At 35.9% G+C, this 5,810-nt stretch overlaps 1 long non-coding RNA gene across 3 annotated transcripts; it reads right to left on the bottom strand.

The window, feature by feature from the left end:
• Positions 1 to 705: 705 nt before the first annotated feature.
• Positions 706 to 4,431, bottom strand: LOC124059816. Of its 3 annotated transcripts, XR_006843440.1 has the most exons (5): positions 4,311 to 4,401; positions 4,084 to 4,179; positions 3,069 to 3,225; positions 2,476 to 2,568; positions 706 to 1,634 (listed from the first exon to the last, which is right to left on the bottom strand). It is a non-coding gene; the product is annotated as an uncharacterized LOC124059816 (long non-coding RNA). The 3 variants fall into 3 exon arrangements; XR_006843441.1 differs by lacking the exon at positions 4,084 to 4,179 and having other exon boundaries at positions 4,311 to 4,431; XR_006843442.1 differs by lacking the exon at positions 4,311 to 4,401 and having other exon boundaries at positions 4,049 to 4,275.
• Between the last annotated feature and the right edge of the window lie 1,379 nt (positions 4,432 to 5,810).

Here is a 5,810-nt window from a genome sequence, read left to right as displayed (position 1 = left end):
TGACCCCATACAACCTAAACGGGGCACATTTGTAACCATGAGTGGCAGAGATGAAACCTCTTACCTCTAAGTTGGAGGCCTCTGCCATGTTGAATTAATGTATTTGTGACACATGCTGACAAAATGCTCAGTGCTGTGTGAGGATGCAAAGAGACATTTGACCTGATCTCTGTCATTAGTGGGCTGATTATGGCTGTAATGTGTCACTTGACGCCCCCCCAGCTGTTGTGTGCATTGACGTATGGGCTACGAGAGGGAATGAAAATGACCCCAAAGCCAGAAGCATCTGGGTTTTAAAGATTTTGTAACTACACATTCAAAAAACTGAAACATTGACTTTAATTAAATTTATTTTGTCAACAGGTTTCACGAAATTGAAGTAGGTTAGTTAAAAGGAAAATTGTTAAGGCCAACTAACATAATAAACTTGTTTTAAATTAACACAACAATTGTGAATTGAGCCAACTTAAAAAACTAACTTCTAATCAACAAGATATATTTATATTGTATGGACTTAAAGAATGTGTACAGCCTACATGTTTGTAGTCGTTTCAACATGTATCTTATTTGTAATAGTAAAATGATATATTTAAGTTCAAGTAATTAAAACATTACATTTTCATTCAATTCATGTTTTACTAATTAGTTGGACATAATTCTAGTTTGTCAACAGGTTCCACACAAATGAATTTGGTACACTCAATATATTTTTCACATTTCATTTATTATCAATCTTAACATGGCAGTTAAAATTCTGGTGCAGTTGGTTCAAGGAAAAACAGAACAATAACATAATGAACTGTTAACCATACTGTCAGGCAGCAACATTGGTATAGCTTGCACCATCACTAGCAGCTGTAAACTACCAATGCAATAACAAATCGATGTTTGCAGCTTTCAAATTTTCATGACAGCATAATGGTCTAACCAAATAACAAACACCTTGCTGAAAATATTCTACCTATTTTTCTTCTAATTGTAAAATGTGTTGATGTAATAGGTGGGCATGAACAACCCAGAACTGGTTTAACTAAACTTGAAAGTGGGCTTGGTTTTTACCTGAAGTTGTTACAAATGGTCAAATCTCATTACTTTTGTATGAATTATGCCAATTATACTCCTCATACTGCAAAATATACTCCTCTATGTTTATCTGCCAGAAAATAATATTTCAACCATGTAAATGAATTAATATAAAAAACATATCTGAACCCTATGTTAAAAAAAATAAATGAATTTAAAAAATGTGTATGGCTGTTTTTTGCAGATTCAGATTTAAACATACATGTCAGTTCGCTCACCAAAGCCCAAACAATTTTCAGCATCCGAACAACAGTTGGATCATTTACACAGTTTGTTCTTGAGCATCTGTACCTTGGATGAGAGTCTGCATGCATCAAGTTGGAGGAGGAGCTTCTGAAGTACTTCAAAGAAGGCTTTCAGTTCCTTGGGATAACTGAGGTTCACTGCATATGTTACACCCATAAAGAGTGCACATGCAGAACATCAACACCCTCGATCACTATGCCAACATCAGCTGGAGGAGCAGTGGCATCACCTCCCTCAACACTGATGCTGTAGATGCCAAAGGTAAGTTGCTCCAGCTCCCTCTGAACAGCTGCACCATCAGAGTCCTTTACATAGGAGTCAGAAAAGACAAAGACAAACTATGAAATCAAAGATTTTTCTGAATTCCAAAGAATAAACTTTTGTATTTCAGATTACTTTCATATAAAAATGTAATTAAAATAGCACAAGACTTCAAAAAGTTCTATAAACAAAAAGATGAAGCAGTTCTGGATAATTCTATGAAACTTTAAATAAACTTTAATTTTACATACACTCACCAAGACCTTTATTAGGAACATGTTTAACCTAATGCAATCCAATGCATCAGGAGACCTATAATCAATAATTTTTGAGGGATTCTACATTATGATGGGACGCAAACTTTTCTAGTCTTTGTGGCATTTGTTTAGCGGACCTTACAGACCAATTACATGCGAGTCCCACATGACACTGCTCAGCCAATCAAATTTGTGTAAAAAAAAAAAAAGCGTGACTCTGAATACAGAGATGAGAGGTGAGTGACAGGTGGAATGGGAAGTAAGCAATACAGGGAGATGACATGGATAGATAGGAAGAGAAGACAGACAAGTGAGCGGGAGACAGGGAAAGAAGACGGAGAGACAAGTGAGACAGAAAATATAGAGCGAAAATAGAGCTTCCAACCCAGAATAGTTCATTCCTCCCACTGGGAGCACAAAACCAGTGTGTCTCATATGTTCAGAGGTCGTGGCGCTGATTAAAAATGCCAATGTGAAACACCACTATGGGACACTATGGAATCTAATAGGTTGCACAGGTGTACCCAATAACATGCGTGGTGAGTGTATATACAAACTGATTCCATGCAAATTATAACAAAGTAACAAGAATAGTTATTCAGGAAAGGTAGACACTAAAATTACAAACCAGATATTGTTTGAAGAGGATGCTGGGGTCTTCATTGAGGTAGACACAAAGTGCCTTGAGGATGCACTCCGTCCTCTTTTGAACTGTTTCACACTGAAGAAAAAAAAAGAAAACAACATTACATTCACACACCTTATGCCTTTGTTTTGAAATCTCTTTCAAATCAAAAACTGAATTTTTCACAATGTTCACTTATAGATAAGTCTGAAAAAGAGGCCTTGATTTGGTGTCAATCAGGAAATGGTCGCAAACTTTCAATTAATTATTCCAAATGTCAACACATCTGATCCCTAAACACAATTATGATCACTATCTGCTTTTTAATTGTGAGGTGACTGCAAATAAAAAGGGAAAAAAAAGAAGAAAAAAACAACAACAACAAAACAAACAGCAATTTGTATGAAAGAAGCACACGAGTTGCTGCTCAGGTTTTGTAAACAATCAAATCACAATTTTTTACTCATTAGGGGACATTCACAAGTTATACTGGTTTCTGACTGTTTATCAGTCCATACACCTGTCAAAACAGACTAGTCAACATCAACATATAATTCTTTTTTTTTTTTTTTTTTTTTACCAACAGCAAAACATACCTGTGCAATATGGGGCCAAAATTAGGCTAATCTTCCTTCCTGCAGAGCCTCCTTTCTTCTTCAGCACTTCATTGAGCTGGGCAGTGTGTTGGTCAAGTTGTTCAAAGAACTTTGAGACAAGGGGAGAAGTGGTGATCCTCACAAATTCTGCCTGCAACTGAAAACAATGTCCACAAACACAACATATTATATTACTGGTACCTATTAAAAAATTAAACTTCATACAAAAATGAGGTTTTTGAAGTGCAACCCTTACACTGCCAAGTACAGTGCCCTAACTGAGGAGTGAGCACAAATCACAGAGCAATCCTTCAGGACCAGAAGAATTGCAACATGATGACATTTATAAAAATGCCTTTCACAAATTTACCTCAACTAAAATAATATTTCAATAAAAATAAAAAATAGTGAATGCGCTAGGAACATCCCATAAATTTCACAGTCTGAATAAATGTACTGACTTTCAAATTCACCACAAATAAGTGAATGGGTACTGCCCTACTGCTCTGAAACAGAGAATGAGATAAGCTTAGCTTTCATAATTTGCAGCATTTAATTGAATTATGAGGCAGCGCATTTTTGTTAGCATCTAGCTTACACAACTTCAGGCTAACAGCGGTTATTTGAAGTTCATAAAAACTAAAAACAATGTATTGGCCGAATAAAAGACAACTCTTATTAGCATATGGTACACGGCAATTCCACTGCAAACACGCAGTTCCTCAAAATATACTAGTAAGTTTCGAATGGGACAGCAAAGTCGCAGTATAGCAAGGATGAAAACAATGTAGCGTGCGAGTGCACGTACGGGCGAACGAAGGCGGTCGTTTGCCCGTATAGCGCCGTGCGGCGCGCAATTCTGTTCCTACGCTACTGGCTACGTCGCTAAATCATAAGCTAGCTTTAGCAATTTAGCTAACCTAGGAATTAAACTGTTTGACTGTCGAAAACACATACGCTACAATATTAACACGTCCTACATTCCGTTTCCTGCCGTTGTTTGATATTCACTCACCTAGAAAATATGAAATGTGCCTGAGGATTGGTGGAGCTAGGCGGGATAAAAGCAGACCGACCAGGCTATGCAGCTAGCTGCTTTCTCATAAGCACGCTAAAAATAAAGAACACGTCTTGTTTCACAAACCCCAATACAATCATGCTTAACATGAAAATATGCAAAAATTAGTATTGGTGAAAAGAAATATCCGCTTCCCTTTTTTTAAACTCGAAGGAGACACCAACCTTTCCGCCAAAATTACAGGAGTATCTGGAGTTCAAATGGCTTTAAGCATGCGCAGACTCTCTTTGCCATTTATGGCAGCAGACATTTTATTACCGCCACCTTCTGGATGGAAGAAGTATCTCAGTCCTAATTCACTTAACATAAGTATTTCACGTCGAAATGACACATTAATATTTTTTAAAGATAACAATAGACAAAATCACATTGAATTTATTAGAAAAAGACATTTTAACTTAACAAATACATGTATTTTAAGTAAAAATAAAAACATAATGTAAAGCGCATAAGCCCCGTTGTTCATTTTTTTTGAGTGCAGGGGAGACCTTTGTTTTGTTCATCAGCATATGCATCGGTTTTGTGCAGTTTATTGCGACCACTTTAGCAACTGATCATTGGTGAGTTCTGTAGTAAAACGTTGTTGATGTAGTCCTCTGTGACTTTTTCTGAGCCTTGAACAGTGTGCCTCAGTCAAATTAATTCTGCTTGGTCACTCTTAAGCTATCTGTTTTCTTTGTTTACCTCTTCATCATGCTGTGACATTTAATTTTCTAATTTAATAAGGCCAGTGAAGGAGATGTTATAATGTGCCTGCCCTTGTTTGACAAAAAAGTTGATCTAACACAATTACAGCAGAAAGTTTAAAGTGATCAGGGTTTTATTAAACTTCTCACTGTCAGCTGATCTCATACCATCCTTGTCAAGATAGCAGATGAATCATTATGTACAACAGTTTAGAAATTTATTGGAGCTTCATTTCATGTCTGTTTTGTTTATATTCCTCGAGGTTCCAGAAATCACTCTCAGTAAATTGCAGTTGTATCTTTACAGTATATTTGCATTTAAGCTCAGAAGAACAGGCTGATCTGTGCTCAGGTCAAATCAGAGTCATTCACACACTGTAGGGCATCAAGCAAAACAGAATCATTATGGTTAACAAAGCACATCAAGTGCTAACAGAGAAAACTAAAAGTTGTGTCTTTTGAATGTACAGTGGAGAGTAAAAAGAAAGAAGCAAAGCAACAGTATGGTGCTTCTAACCTTTCACTGACATTCCCACAGGAGACTCGTCTGTATCTTTTGTTTATCTCTGTGAGAATTTCCAAGGCCTAACAAGTTAACAGTTTCAAATCTGTAATCACTTGTTTGTTCTGCATTAAAAAAATGCTAAATGCTGGTAATGAGTTTTATGTAGGCTATAGAAAAGGATGTATAAGGATTTAAAAATATTTAAATGGACATTTCTTATGTAAATACGCATATTGAAGCATTAGTGATGCTGTAAATGCATTATTACATGTGTACCATTTTGAGGCTGCTATGGTTTAAATGTGCTCATAGTGATTTTCAATAAATAAATTCTAAAATTTATTTTCTTTTCTTAAATTTCTTACATTTTAATTTAAATAAATTCCATTCGCACTCTTTATCTATTGGTTAGATTTTGCTTTTGTCTTCTTTTTTCATGTTTTCTGTTATGCTGAAGATTAAGAAGAATAGTT

This window comes from Scatophagus argus, chromosome 5 (genome assembly GCF_020382885.2).
Source record: "Scatophagus argus isolate fScaArg1 chromosome 5, fScaArg1.pri, whole genome shotgun sequence".
NCBI classification, from domain to species: Eukaryota; Metazoa; Chordata; class Actinopteri; family Scatophagidae; genus Scatophagus; species Scatophagus argus.
Note: the sequence above shows the minus strand (reverse complement) of the source record. Positions and strands in the feature narration are given on the sequence as shown.